This window comes from Artibeus jamaicensis, unplaced genomic scaffold, assembly GCF_021234435.1.
Source record: "Artibeus jamaicensis isolate MK-2021 breed Jamaican fruit bat unplaced genomic scaffold, CSHL_Jam_final contig_700, whole genome shotgun sequence".
Lineage (NCBI taxonomy): Eukaryota > Metazoa > Chordata > Mammalia > Chiroptera > Phyllostomidae > Artibeus > Artibeus jamaicensis.
In genome coordinates, this window is record NW_026521930.1 from 5735253 (window position 1) to 5751447 (window position 16195).

The following is a 16195-nucleotide window of genomic DNA, read 5'->3' on the forward strand; positions in this document are numbered from 1 at the left end:
CATCATGAAAATGTCCATACTACCCATAGCAGTTTACAGATTCAATGCAATACCTATTAAAGTACCAATGGCATATTTCACAGATATAGAGCAAACACTTCAAAAATTTATATAGAACCATAAATAATCCTGAATAGCTGCAGCAATTTTGAGAAAGAAGAGCAAAGTAGGAGGGATCACAATACCTGATATCAAACTGTATTACAAGGCCACTGTGATCAAAACAGCCTGGTTCTGGTATCAGAACAGATATGTGGACCAATGGAACAGAATAGAGGGCCCAGAAATAAACCCAAGTCTCTATGGTCAATATTTGACAAAGGGTGCAGCGGCATAAAATGGAGTAAAAATAGCCTCTTCAACAAATGGTGTTGGGAGAGCTAGACAGCTACATGTAAAAATATGAAACTCTTTTTCACCGACTTACACCACACACAAAAATAATTCAAGGTGAATAAAAGACTTAAATATAAGCCATGACACCATATAAGTCCTAGAAGAGAACATAGGCAAGAAAATCTCAGACATTCCATGCAGCAATATTTTCCCTGATATGTCCCCTAGAACAAGGAACATAAAGGAAGGAATAAACAAAAGGGATCTCATCAAAATAAAAAGCATCTACATGGCTAAAGAAAACAGCATTAAAAGGAAAAAAGAACCAACCATATGGGAAAACATATTTACCAATGATACCTCAGACAAAGGTTTAATCTCCAAAACATATAAAGAATACACATGACTCCACTCTAGGAAGACAAACAACTTAAATAAAAAATGGGCAAAGGTCTTGAACAGACACTTCTCTAAGGAGGACACAGAGATGGTCCAGAGACATATGAAAAGATGTTCAGCGTTGCTAGTCAACAGAGAAATGTAAATTAAAACCACAATGAGATACCACTTCACGCCGGTGAGAATGGCCATCATATACAAAGCAACAAACAACAAGTGCTGGAGAGGATGTGGAAAAAAGGGAACCCTAGGGCATTGTTGGTGGGATTGCAGACTGGTGCAGCCACTGTGGAAAACAGTATGGAATTTCCTCAGAAAACTAAAAAATGGAACTGCCTTTTGACCTGGGAATTCCACTGCTGGGATTATATCCTAAGAACCCTGAAACACCAACCCAAAAGAACCTATGCACCCCAGTGTTCATAGCAGCACAATTTACAACAGCCAAGTGCTGGAAGCAACCTAAGTGCCCATCAGTAAATGAATACATAAAAAAAACTATGCTACATTTACAGGATGGAATACTACACAGCAGAAAGAAAGAAGGAGCTCCTACCCTTTGCTACAGCATGGATGTAACTGGAAAGCATTATGCTAAGTGAAACAAGCCAGGCGGTGAAAGACAAATACTATATGATCTCACCTGTAAGTGGAACCTAATCAACAAAACAAACAAGCAAGCAAACTATAACCAGAGACATTGAAATTAAGAACAATGTGACAGTAACCAGAGGGGAGGTGGGAGGGGATAATAGGGGGAAAAAGGGTGAAGGGTTTTCAGGAACAACTATAAAGGACACATGGACAAAACCAGGGCAGGATGGAATCAGGGGAGGGAGGTGGGGATGGCTGGGGTCAGGGGGAGAGGTCAGGAGGAACGGCTGAAAACTGTACTGTACTTGAACAACAATAAAATTAAAAAGAAAAAGAATTTAATTGCAGACTTGAATAGACATTTCTCCAAAAAAGATATACAAATGGCCAATAAGCACATGAAGAGTTATTAGGAAATGCAAATCAAAACCAGGTGATATACCATCTCACACACTGTAGGATGGCTATATTTAAAAATAAAGAAACAAACAGAAAATAACAAGTGTTATTGAGAATGTGGGGAAACTGGAATCCTTGTGCATTGCTGATGGGAATGTGAAATAGTGCAGTATGGTAGGTCTTTAATAAATTAAACATTGATTTATGTGTCATTAGTTAATTAATCAAACAGAACTAAACATGGAATTACTACATGATCTAGCAATCCACTTTCTGGGTATCTGACAAAAAGAACTGTAAGCAGAAACTTGAACAGATACTTGTACACTCATGTTCATTGCAGCATTATTCACAATAGCTAAAAGATGGAATCAAATTAAGTGTCCATTGATGAATGAATGATAAATAAAATATGGTGCATACATACAATGAGATACTATTTAACCTTAAAGAGGAATGACATTCTGATACATGCTACAGCATGGGTGAACCTTGAAAACAGTATGCTATGTGAAATGAGCCAGACACAAAACAACAAATACTGTATGATTCCACTGATATGTGGTACCTGGAGTAGTCAAATTCATAGAGACAGAGAGTAGAATAGTGGTTAACTGGGCTGGGAGAGGTGGAATGGGGAGTTTTATTTATTTATTTATTTATATTTTATTTATTTTTTATTTTTTATTTTTAGACAGAGGAGAAGGGAGGGAGAAAGAGAGGGAGAGAAACATCAATGTGTGGTTGTCTCTCACGTGCCCACTACTGGAGACCTGGACCACAGCCTAGGCATGTGCCCTGATTGGGAATTGAACTATCAGCCCTTTGGTTTGCAGGCCAGTGCTCAAGCCACTGAGCCACACCAGCCAGAGGGAATTGTTATTTAATAGATTCAGAGTTTCAATTTGGGATGATGAAAAGTCTGGAGATAGTGATAATCATTGCATAACAATGAATATACTAATGCCACTGAACTGTACACTTAAATAAAATAATAAATATATTATGTATATTTTACCACATTAAACAACAAATCATTATATTGTAATAATAAGGGAAAAAGGATGTAATTGCAACAAGTATCTAGTTGAGAATGGATGTAAAAGATATGGGTTTAAATTATGTAATGAACTTAGAATATTACCTGGAAACTTTTCAAACTTATATTTCAGTCACTTTTCACTTGTTTTAAAAGTGGATAACTCCTGGCTGGTGTAGCTCAGTGGATTGAGGGCAGGCTGTGAACCAAAGGGTCGCCAGTTCAATTCCCAGTCAGGGCACATGCCTGGATTGCAGGCCAGGTCCCCAGTGGGAGCCATGTAGGAGGCAACACACACTGATGTTTCTCTAACTCTCTCCCTCCCTTTCCCTGTCTAAAAATAAATAAAATCTTTAAAAAATAAAGTAAATAAAAAATAAGTCTGATTTTTAAAAAGTGGATAACTAAATATAATTGTGTAAAATCAAACAACTAGTAGGGAATGATTTTGAGCTACATGGTAAGTGAAAAGAGCAAGATGCACAACAGTGTGTGTGGTTTGCTACTACTTGTTCTAAAAAGGCAAAAACCACCCTGGCCACGTAGCTCAGTTTCCTGGCTGGGTAGCTCAGTTGGTTAGAGCATCATCTCCATACCCAAGGTTGTGGGCTCAATCCCTGGTCAGAGCACACACAAGAACCAACCAATGAATACACATATAAGTGGAACAGCAAATCGATGTTTCTCTCTCCCTCTTTCCTCTCCCTTTCTCTGAAATCAATAAATTTAAAAAAATTTAAAGGCAAAAACCAAGAATTCATATTTGATAGCATATTCATAAATGTACTTGAAAGTATTCAGAAGAAAAAAGCAGTCATGGTTGCCTCCATAGAGGGGAACTAGGTCTCTGGAGAACAGAGGTGGGAGAAAACCTTTTCACTGAACAGATGCCTTTTGGGCCCATTTGAATATTGAGCTACACAAATGAATTACCTGTCCCAAAATGACTGCATTATCTTTGTAAAGAATCATACACAATTATGCCCTAGCGTGGCTCAGTTGACTGGGCATTGTCCCTCAAACCAAAGGTTGGATTCCCTGTCAGGGCACTTGCCTGGGTTGCAGGTTCCGTCCCTGGTTGGGGTGCATAAGGAAGGCAGCCAATTGATGTTTCTCTCTCACGTCGATGTTTCTCTCCCTTTCTTTCTCTCTCTCTTCCCCTCCCTCTAAAATCATAAATTAAAATGAAATTAAAATAAAGAATTAATACACAATGATAAAGAATCACATGATGTTAAAAGATTTCTGGCCTTTTCCCACAATGACAGCCTCGCGCTAAGAAGAGGAGAAGAAGAAACACAAGAAGAAGGACCTGGTGCAGAGCCTCAACTCCAACTTCATGAACATGAAATGCCCAGGACGCTATAAAATCACCACCATCTTTAGCCATGCACACATGATAGTTTTGTGTCCTCTGTCAGCCTAGAGGAAGAGAAGCTAGGCTTACAGAAGGATGCTCCTTCAGAAGGTAGCAGTGCTAAAGGCAACCCGAATCAAGATGAGTAGGGAACCATCCTAATAAACACATTTTGGATTTAAAAAAAAGCTTTCTGGAAAATTCTAATAGGCATAAATGGTTGATTGGGGGCCACTACCACTAGACTGGATAAATGGATATTAAGTGCCTCTTGTATGCCAAGCCCCATGCTAAGCACCTCTGATATAAAATTCCTGCCCAATCCAGAGTGAGGAGGGAGCCTCAGGCCTCTGTCCAGATATTAGGAGTTAGGATTTATTTGCCCCATAATGTAGGATCTGTAAGACTATGGCATCTTGCACAATATTATATCCTTCCAAAGCATGATGAAGAGTCCTGAACACCTGTGTAATAACTCCACCAGCTGCCAATACATCACCTGCCTCTATCCCCATTCTGAAATGGGCCCAGATGCTCCATCCCTCTAGGCCCAAGACAGACCCTAAACACCAGCTACTCTCACACACGTACTAGGAAACCCCAAGGGCTTAGATTTGCTGGTGCCCAAAGTTCTCTCTTTCACTAGAATGACGTGAATCTCCCTTGCTTTCTTTGGCTCTCATGCTGGCTGCCTCCCAAGCCTAATTCCTTCATTCTTCCTCCTTTATTTTCTTCTTCCCTTTCTTCCTCTCCCCCCACCTTTTTTTTTGCCTTTTTATATTTACTTTTATCTATTTCTACCTGAAATATTTCTCATGATTGTTTTCTCTAATTATTATTTTTTAAAAATATTTTATTGATTATGCCATTACAGTTGTTCTATTTCTCCCTTCATTCCCCTCCACCCTGCACACCCCCTCACCCACCATTCCCCCCCCTTTAGTTTATGACCACGTGTCTCAAGTTCTTTAGATTCTATATTTCCCATACTATTCTTGCCCCCCCATCTATTTTCTATCTACCATCTATGCTACTTATTTTCTGTACCTTCCCCCCTTCTCCTTCTTCCACTCCCCTGTTGCTAACCCTCCATGTGATCTTCATTTCTATGGTTCTGCTCCTGATCTAGTTGTCCTCTTAGTTTGATTTTGTTTTGTGGTTTTTAATAACTGTGAGTTTTCTGTCCTTTCACTGTTCATATTTTTTATCTTCTTTTTCTTAGATAAGTCTCTTTAACATTTCATATAATAAGGGCTTGGTGATGATGAACTCCTTGAATTTGATCTTATCTGAGAAGCACTTTATCTGCCCTTTCATTCTAAATGAAAGCTTTGCTGGGTAGAGCAATCTTGGATGTAGGTCCTTGGATTTCATGACTTGGAATACTTCTTTCCAGCCCCTTCTTGTCTGTAAGGTCTCTTTTGAGAAATCTGCTGACAGTCTGATGGGTACTCCTTTGTAGGTGACTGTCCCCTTAGCTCTTGCTGCTTCTAGGATTCTCTCCTTCATTTTAATTTTGGCTAATATAATGATGATGTGCCTTGGTGTGTTCCTTCTTGGGTCCAACTTCTTTGGGACTCTCTGAGCTTCCTGGATTTCCTGGAAGTCCATTTCCTTTGCCAGATTGGGGAAGTTCTCCTTTATTATTTGTTCAAATAAGTTTTCCACTTGTTGTTGTCCTCTTCCCCTTCTGGTACCCCTATAATTCGGATGTTGGAGCGTTTAAAGATGTTCTGAAGGTTCCTAAGCCTCTCCTCATTTTTTTTTGAATTCTTGTTTCTTCATTCTTTTCTGTTTGGTCATTTTTTTCTTCCTTCTGGTCCATTCCCTTGATTTGAGTCCCAGTTTCCTTTCCATTACTATTGGTTTCCTGTGCATTTCCCTTCATTTCAATTAGTTTAGCCTCCATATGTTCCTCTAATTTGTGACTAAAATCAACCAGTTCTGTGAGCATCCTGATCACCAGTGTTTTGAACTGTGCATCTGAAAGTTTGGCGATTTCTTGGTCGCTTAGAGTTATTGGCTCTGGGGCTTTGAGTCCTTCTTGAGCCATAATGTTTTGCTCTGTTAGTGCCTGTTACGTATGAGGAGCGGAGCCTTAGATGTTCACCAGGGTAGGGCCACACAGGTTGCTGGTTTGTGACTCTTATGTGGGGGCGGGGTCAGAGGGGGCAATAGCGGTTCCCTCTGCTGCTTCCTGCCACTGGGGCCTGCGCAGTCCATCTCACTCCTCACTCCTTCACTGGTTTATCTGCGTGCAAATATGTGACCGCGGTCAGCCCCCACTGGGTCTGCCACCTTGAGCCCTTAATGGGTCTGCCCACTGCTACTCCACACCTGGGATCTGCCCACAGCTGCCAGCATGCCTGGGTCATGCGCCTGGGTAAGTCTGGTGGGTCTTTCCTGCCCTACCCAGCTCTGCTGCTGGCTCTGCCTCTCTTACCGGTTTGGCTGAAGGGTTTGTTGTTGTCAGACTTCCATATAGTTCAATTGTCTGTGGTTTGACTGCATTTTTGTTGTTAAAACTTTGTTGTTTTTAAACTTGGTTGTGTGAGAAGGTGCAGTGTTTCCACCTACGCCTCCATCTTGGCTGTTTTCTCTAATTAAAATACAGTTAATATGCAACAGCTTTAGAATTTGTATGTTATTTCAACTTCAGTGTACAATTTTTATTTTTTTATATTTCCATGATTCTGCTTTTTTCTTACAATTTTCTTATTTGTTTGTTTGTTTGTTTATTTATTTATTTATAGAGAGAAGGAAAGGGAGAGAAACATCAATGTGTGAGAGAAACATTGATCAGTTGCCTCTCATACCACCCTACCTGGAGACCTGGCCTGCAACCCAGGCATGTGCCCTGACTGGAAATAGAACTGGTGACCTTTCAGTTCACAGGGCAGTGCTCAGTTCACTGAGCTACACCAGCCAGGTCCAGTGTACAATTTTTAGTTTCAATTCACTTTGATTTTTAACTATTACGGAAATTTTTGAAAACATATAAATGTAGAATAATATCATGAACCCCTTATGCATGTAAGATTACCAGCTTCAACATTTATCAATATGTGACTAATCCAGCTTCACATATACTCCCAATCATCCCTAAGGCAAATACTCCTAAAGCAAATCTCAGACGTCATAACATTTCACTTGTAATATTCTTTTTTTTTTTAAAGATTTTCTTTATTTACTTTTAGAGAGAAGGGAAAGGAGGGAGAAAGTGAGGGAGAGAAACATCAGTGTGTGAGAGCTACAGTAATTGGTTGCCTCTCTCATGTCCCCTACTCGGGACCTGGCCCACAACCCAGGCATGTGCCCTGAGTGGGAATCAAACCAGTGACCTTTCAGTTTGCAGGCCAGCACTCAATCCACTGAGCCATACCAGCCAGGGCTCACTTGTAATATTATCGAGATATGAGGAATCTTTTAAAAAACATAACCGCAGATGTTTGTCATTTCTAAATGAATAGTGGTCCCTGGCTGGTGTGGCTCAGTGGACTGAGTGCTGGCCTGTGAACCAAAGGGTCGCCAGTTTGATTCCCAGTCAGGGCACATGCCTGGGTTATCGGCAAGGTCCCCATTAGGGGGCACAGGAGAGGCAACCACACATTGATGTTTCTCTTCCTCTCTTTCTCCATCCCTTCCCCTCTGTCTATGAACAAACAAAAAATATTTAAAAACAAATAAATAAAGGTAATTCTTTAATATAATCTAATACATAGTCCATGTTCAAATTTTCAGAATTATCTCATAAATCTGTCTTTACAGTTGGGTTATTGAAATCAGACCCCAAGCCAGGTCCACACATTGCATTTGGTTGTTGAAGTAGGCACCTTCTAACACAGCTCCAAATGATTCTTACCTCTTGGTATTGCCTTTCTTTTGATGTAGGCTAGACCTAGTGACTTGCTTCTGTAATGAAGAGAGTGGGCAACAGTGATGAGATCTCACTTCTAGGATAAGATTATAGAAGACTGTGGTTTCCATCTTCTTAGCACTCTCTGGCTCTTCTTGTCTTCTCTAATGAAGGAAGATGTCATGCTGTGAGAGGTACACATAAAAAGGAACTGAGAGCAGCCTGCAGCTAACTGCCAGACTAGGACTAAAGCCCTCAGACAAACAATCTTGGGGAACTGAGTCCTGCCAATGCCCCATGAATGGACTTAAGCAGATTCCTCTATCCCTTGAGATGACTGTAGTCTTTTGAAGCCTTGCCAGATTCTTGCTCTACAAAAATAGAAATAATAAATGTTATTTTAAACCAGTGGGTTTGGGATAACTTGTTACATAGCAACGGATAACTAATCCTGTTGTCCTGTCTTTATAATATGTAACAGTTTCTCAACTTTTTTTTTTTTTGTGGGGGGTTAGGCTTGGTTCTGTATGGAAGAAAGGGCTGCGTGTATTGTTCAGTGGCACTGAAAGTTGGACCCAGAATCCCCTGGGAGTTCCTCTTAAAAATTCAGACAAATATTAGCCTGCAGCCAAGATGGAGGTGTAGATAGATAAATTTTGCTTCCTCACACAACCAAAAGAAAGATAACAACCAATTTAAAAACAAAAAAAAATCAGAACTGCCAGAAACTCAAATTGTAAGAAAGTCAAACAACCAAGGAGTTAAAGAAGAAACATTCATTCAGACTGGTAGGAGGGGTGGAGATGGGCAGCCAGAGTGGAGAAGACATGGGGCAATGTGGTGGCTGATAGACTGGGTGGTCCCACATTTGTGTGCAGATAAATGGAGAAGAACAACTGAGGAAGAAGACAGACCAGGGAACCCAGGATTCCAGCACAGGAAAAATAAAGCCTCAGAACCTCTGGCTGTAAAAATCTATGGTGTTGTGGCAGTGGGAGAAACTGCCAGTCTCACAGTGGAGTCCATTGGAGGGGCCCATGGGGTCCTAGAATGTGCACAAGCCCACCCACCTGAGAATCAGCACTAGAAGGGCCCAATTTGCTTGTTGGTCATGGAGGAAGTGACTGGGAGTGGGGCAAGAGCCTAGCAAAAGACATTGTTCCCTCTCTTACCCCCCACTCCACATACAACACCACAACATAAAGCCAAGTGGGTTGCCCCGCCCTGGTGAATACCTAAGGCTCCACCCCTTACTATGTAACAGGTGTGCTGAAGCAAAAAAATATGGCCCAAATGAAAGAACAGATCAAAACTCCAGAAAAAGAAGTAAGCAACCAGGAGATAGTCAACCTATCAGATGCAGAGTTCAAAACACTGGTAATCAGGATGTTTAGAAAAATGATTGAGCATGGATGCAAAATAAAGGAAGAAGTGAAGGCTATACAAGGTGAAATAAAGTGAAATATACAGGGAACCGACAATGAAAGGAAGGAAACCGGGACTCAAATCAACGATTTGGAACAAAAGGAATAAATAAACATTCAACCAGAACAGAATGAAGAAACAAGAATTCAAAAAAGTGAGGAGAGGCTTCCAGCATCTGAATTATAGGGGTGCCAGAAAGAGAAGAAGAGCAAGATATTGAACACTTATTTGAAAAAATAATAAAAGAAAACTCTCCCAATCAGGTGAAGGAGATAGACTTCCAGGAAGTCCAGGAAGCTCAGAGAGTCCCAAACAAGTTGGACCCAAAGAGGAACATGTCAAGACACATCATAATTAAATCACTCAAGATTAAATATAAGGGAAGAATCTTTAAAGCAGCAAGAGGAAAGGAGTGAGTTACCCGCAAAAAGTGCCCATGAGGCTATCAGCTGATTTCTCAAAAGAAACTTTGCAGGCAAGAAGGGACTGGAAAGAAGTATTTAAAGTCATGAAAGGCAAGGACCTACCATCCAAGATTACTCTGGCCAGGAAGGCTATCATTTAGAATGGAAGGGCAGATAAAATGCTTCCCAAATAAGGTCAAGGTAAAGGGGTTTATCATTACTAAGCCCTTATTATATGAAATGTTAAAGGGACATATCTAATAAAAAAAGATAAAAACTATGAACAGTAAAATGACAACAAACTCACAACTGTCAACAACTGAACCTAAAAACAATAACAACAACAACAAAAACAGCCCAGCCCTGGCTGGTGTGGCTCAGTGGATTGAGCACCAGCCTACGAACCAAAGTGTCACTGATTCCATTCCCAGCCAGGGTATATGCCTGGGTTGCAGGTCAGGTCGGACCCCCAGTAGGGGGCGCATGAGAGGCAACCGCCTACTGATGTTTCTCTCCCTCTCTTCCTCCTTCCCTTCCCCTCTCTCTCTCCTTCCCTTCCCCTCTCTCTAAAAATAAATAAATAAAGTTAAAAAAAAAAAACCTCAGCAAACAACTAGAACAGGGACAGAATCACAGAAATGGAGATTAAATGGAGAGTTATCAGTGGGGAGGGGAAGAGGGATAATGTGGGAAAAGTACAGGGAATAAGAAGCATTAATTGGCAGATACAAAATAGAGAGGGGGAGGTTAAGAATCGTATGGGAAATGGAGAAGCCAAAGAACTTATATGTACAACCAATGGATGTGAAGCAAGGAGGGGAGGAATGCTAGAGGGATGGAAAACACAGGGCAGAGGAGGATAAAGGGGAGAAAAAATGGGACAACTGCAATAGCATAATAAATAAAATATACTTAAAAAAATTCAGATGCTTGAGCTCTTTGAGTACTGATGAGTCTCTGGATGGGGTCCAGAATTCTGTATTTATAAGAGCATCCCAAGGATTCTTTCATCCACTGAAATCTGGAATCAAATATAGTTGATTCAGAGACCTGACTCTACTACTAGTTGTGGGGTATTGTGTGACCTCACCTATTTGAACCTCAGTTTTGTCATCTGTAAGAGATAATTCTCATAGTGCTACTCTTTTTCTGTCTCTTGATCCATGGATGTGATCTCTCTTTTGTGAAAGAAAACAAGATTGGGTTGTAGGTCGAGTAAGGGGGAATTGGGCCTAGGGATGGTTTCACACACGTCCTTGCACATTCACTGTTTATGTAAGCATGTACAAACTCAAGTTCTTGCAAGGGAGAGCCAACCTGGTTTTTCAGTTTGCCAAAGAGAAGTTTTTTCTGCATGCTAATTTTCATATATCTAAGAAACAAACTACATTTATGGGAAAATCAGCTCAATTGTATATAAAATGTTGAAGAGTCAAGAAATTTTAGGAAATCTGAAATGTTAAACCGGCTTTGGGTTCTGAACTGTCCAGATTCTTTCTGCAAATTGCTATTGAGTCTATGTAATCTAATTGCTCTTCATTTTTGTGCCATATATTTCACATAGTCCCTGTTTTATTTATTTTTCCTAAGCTTAGTTGGCTTAAAACAACAACAGTTGTTTATGATTTCTCATGGTTTCTGTGGTCAGGAATTCAGTCAGGCCACAGTAGGGATGGCTTGTCTCTGTTCCAGCACGTTTGAGGTCTCAGCGAGAAGACTTAAAAGCTGGGGGCTGGAATCTAAATCTTCATTCACTCATGTATGTGGCTATTAATGCTGGCTGTTAGGCTGAGGGTCTGGTCTGGGGCTTTAAGCCAGACATTTACACATGGCTTCTTATGTGGCCTGTGTTCCTTACAACATGAAACCTGGGTTCCAAGGGCAAATGTCCAGAGAGCCACTTCCAGTGACCTAGCCCCAGAAGTCACACATCACTTCTGCCACATTCTGGTTGTTACTGTTGACAGTATCAGTGGAAGCATAATCCATTAGTGTCCTCTGTTGCAAGAGAGTGCATGCTAATAGTAATCAGAAATAATATCTGGGTGTACTTATAATAAAAAAAGGAACAGATGTATTTAAATATATCAAACTTTAACTTTTTATTTTCACAGGTGTTATGTTTTGTGACTTGCTTTTTTACTTTGTTAATTTTTAAAATTATATTTTATTGACTATGCTATTACAGTTGTCCCAATTTTTCCCTCTTTGCCCCCCTCCACCCAACATCCCCTACTCCCTCAGGCGATCCCTACACAATTGTTCTTTGGCTACTCCATTTCCTATGCTATACTTTACCTCTGCATGAGTACTCTGTAACTAACAATTTGTACCTCTTTTTTAAAAACTATTTTATTTATTTTTAGATAGGGGAAGGGAGGGAACAAGGGAGGGAGAGAAACATCAGTGTGCAGTTGCTTCTCATGCACTCCCCGCTGGGGACCTGCCCTGGAACCCAGGCATGTGCCCTAGACTGGGAATTGGACCAACAATCCTGTGGTTCACAGGCCAGTGCTCAATCCACTGAGCCACATCAGCCAGGGCCCAATTTGTCCTTCTTAATCCTCTCACTTCTTCACCCATTCCCCCAAACTCCTTTCTCATCTGGCAACCATCAAAACACTCTCCATATCCATTATTCTGTCCCCATTCTTCTCGTTTTTCTTGTTTTGTTTTTTTAGATTCAGTGGGAACTCCCCTGTAGAAAAGTAACTGCTTTTCTCTTGCTATTTTTAATATTCTTTATCTCTAAACTTTGGGATTTTAATTTTGATGTGTCTTGGAGTGGGCCTCTTTGCATCCAGCTTGTTTGGGACTCTGTGTGCTTCCTGGACTTGCATGTCCATTTCTTTCACCCGGTTGAGGAAGTTTTCTTTCAGTATTTTTTTCAAATAGATTTCCAATTTCTTGTTCTGAAGATTTTATTTATTTATTTTTAGAGAGAGGGGAAGAGAAGAAGAGAGAGGGAGAGAAACACCAGTGTGTGGTTGCCTCTCACGTGACCTCTACTGGGGACCTGGCCCACACAACCTAGGCATGTGCCCTGACTGGAGATTGAACCAGCAACCCTTTGGTTCACAGCCTGCGCTCAATCTACTGAGCTACACCAGCTAAAGCAGATGTCCAATTTCTTGGTTTTTTTTTTTCCTCTTCTCCTTCTGTCACCGGTATGATGCAAATGTTGGAATGCTTGAAGTTGTCCTAGAGGCTGCTTTCACTATCCTCATTTTTTTAGATTCTTTTTTCTTCTTGTTTTTCTTATTGTTGTTATTGTTGTTTCTTATGTTCCAAATCATTTATTTGATTCTTGGCTTCAGCCACTCTACTGTTTCTTCCCTGTAAGTTGTTCTTCATTTCAATTCATGTATCCTTCATTTCTGACTGGATCTTTTTTATGCTGTTGAGGACTTCACTAAGTTCTTTGAATGTCCATGAATTATTTTTAAAGGCTCTCTCTTAGCCTTTTTTTTACATACTTAAAAAAAACTTTATTTATATTTAAAAACTCATTTGTTTTTAAAAGTATTAACAAGAGAGAAAGAAACACAGAAAAGGTATGGAGCAGAAGACCTGCCCCTTAGTAGTGTTCAGTAGGAAGGTACAATTTTTGGTTTTCTGGAATTGAATGCTTAGTGTTCCTATAAACAACAAAAAAAGACAGTTAAAGATCCCCAAAAGCCTATGGCTGTTCTATTACCCACATCCCACCAAGAAAATGAGCATCAGCAAAACAGCAAAGAAGACAAGAGAAACAAGAGTGAAGACAGGTCCAGACAGGGGCAGTTTTCCCTGTGCAGTATTTTAAAATACCCTTTAAAGTATTTTTCTATGTTTTTGCTGAGTAATTTTAAAGCTCTCTTTTCTATTTAACACATTTTTTAAAAATGGTATTAGAAAGGGATCTGCCTTATTTTAGGTTCCCAAGAAACAGTCCAAAATGAAGATTCTTGACCAAGTGACTGAGGAAATGTTCTCAGAAGGGAAATGAGGTCATCAGGATAGGGCGGTGATGAAAAGCTGAGCAAAAATGTGCCCTCAGCTGGTGATCACCAAGTTAGTTCTGCCTGGGGGCAAGAAATCTGCCATTTATACATCTATGCCATTCGGTCACTGGCCAAGGTCTTCCATGAAGACTGCTGGGTAGTTCTCCAGAGGTGGGGGAAGCTAGCGGATGGGTGCTCAGTTAGTAAAAGGAAGTGGGGTGGTACCAACAGTTCGCACTACAGTTCATCTTTGCACTTCTCTGATCTACTTGTTTTTCCCATGCAGTTCACTCTACCTGGGTACAGCTGCTGCAGGATTCTAATTGGCCACAATTTCTGGGTAAACTTAGGGGAATTAGTTCTAGAGCTTTAACTGATGTTCACCACGTTCTTCTGCTGCTCGCTCATTTAGCCCTCCTCCTACCTTATAAACTGGCTTTTCTCTGCTGGTCTACATATCTTGCCTTGTGGATTCACCCTGGCCCTCATCCCTGAAGGGATGGGTCCAGAGTTACCATATTCTATCAGGCCACAGTCATAGTACTTGCCCGCTTACAAAGAGAACTTAGCATGAATATCTGGAGATGTCCTAATGGATCACCTGGGTGCTAAACATATTCCTGCCTTCCCCGTTACATAGCAGCAGTTCTTCCTCCTGGTAATGACCAGGGTTTATTATTTTTGGCTGTACAGCAAGTCCTTTCTTTGCCTGCTGGTCTATTGGCACAAGGAGACCAAAGTGATTAGGGGCAGGTGTAGCTCAAAAGTCATTGGGACTCTAGCCATGTCCCCAGTGGGAATATACAACTCCACCATGGGAATTAGGATCTTTAGACCCTCCGGATCTGGAGTTGGGGGGCTGGAAGCATAGGCTCCCCGAGGAGGTCACTGGCAGTGATGGTAGGCAGAGCCACCCCTGCTTCTATTCCTTTGCCCCCAGACTCGTGTACCTATGTCTGGGGCACAGCACTGTAAAACAGCCATTGGTTTAAGGTGCGTGCCTCATCCTGAAGGATGGTGCTGCATCCTCTCCATGCTGTTTTCTCAGCTGTGCTTCCAGAGGCTGGTCCACCACTGCAAGTGGCCAGCCTGTTCTTGATGGTGCAGCAAATGGTAGTGTGTCCACCACTACATTTCCTTTGCCACAAAGTGGGTTCCTTGGTCTGAGGGAGGAGACAGTTGTGAGTCCACAGCCAATACTCACTCCGGCATGGGGATGGGTGCACTAAGAGCAGAGGGGATCTGGGTGGGACACCAGCTGCATGCATCACGTGATCTAACTTAAAATTTTTTATATAATTTGGGGGGACTTCCACCAAGATGGAGGCATAGGTGGATGTGCCGTGCCTTCTCACGCAACCAAGTTTAGAGACAACTAAATATTGGCAACAGAAAACACAGCCAGAACACAGAAAATTGAACTTTTCGGAAGTCCGTTAACAACAAATTCTTCAGCCTGACCGGTAAGGGGCGAAACCAGCGGCTGGTGAAGCGGGGTTGCACAGGAGGACTCAGTCAGACGACTCAGGAGCGCAGAATCCAGACACGTGGAATCCTGGCGCAGGGTTGGACCTAGTGAGCAACCGGGCGAGCGACCTCGGGGGAGACAGCGGGGCAGTGGGGCTGCATGTTGACTGTGGTCACACATTTGTGCGCGGGTGGACAGGCGAGGGAGTGGGCGGTTGGACCGGGGCCCAGCGGGTCCCCGCGGCAGGCAGCCGTGGAGGGCGCCGCCATTTCCCTGCTCTGACCCCACCTCCACATACAGCGTCACAACCCAGCCACCTGGGAGTCCAAGGCGCCGCTTCTCACATTTAAAGGGCCAGAACAGACCAAAAATGGTGCAAGAAGAACACAAAGCCCCAGAACCTATAGATCTAAGCAATGAAGAAATAGCAAAACTCTCAGATGCACAGTTTAAAACACTGGTCATCAGGATCCTCACAGAACTGGTTGATTATACCGACAAATTAGACAAATATATGAAGGTGAAACTAATCAAAATGAATGGAATTGCACAGGGCACCAATAGCAATGCAAAGGAAACTGGGACTCAAATCAATGGAGTGGACCAGAAGAAAGCAAATAATGGCCAAACAGAAAAGAGTCAAGAAGCAAGAATTCAAAGAAATGAGGAGAGTCTTAGGAACCTCCAGGACATCTTTAAACGCTCCAACATCCGAATTATAGGGGTACCAGAAGGGGGAAAGGCACAGCCACCAGTGGAAAACTTATTTGAACAAATAATAAAGGAGAATTTCCCCAATCTGGCAAAGGAAATAGACTTCCAGGAAATCCAGGAAGCTCAGAGAGTACCAAAGAAGTTGGACCCAAGAAGGAACATACCAAGGCACATCATAATTACATTAGCCAAGATTAAAATGAAGGAGAGAATCCTAGAAG

At 41.6% G+C, this 16195-nt stretch overlaps 1 pseudogene; it reads left to right on the plus strand.

The window, feature by feature from the left end:
- Positions 1–4106: 4106 nt before the first annotated feature.
- On the plus strand, positions 4107–4239 carry LOC119041156 (40S ribosomal protein S27-like; annotated as a pseudogene).
- The last annotated feature ends 11956 nt before the right edge of the window (positions 4240–16195 follow it).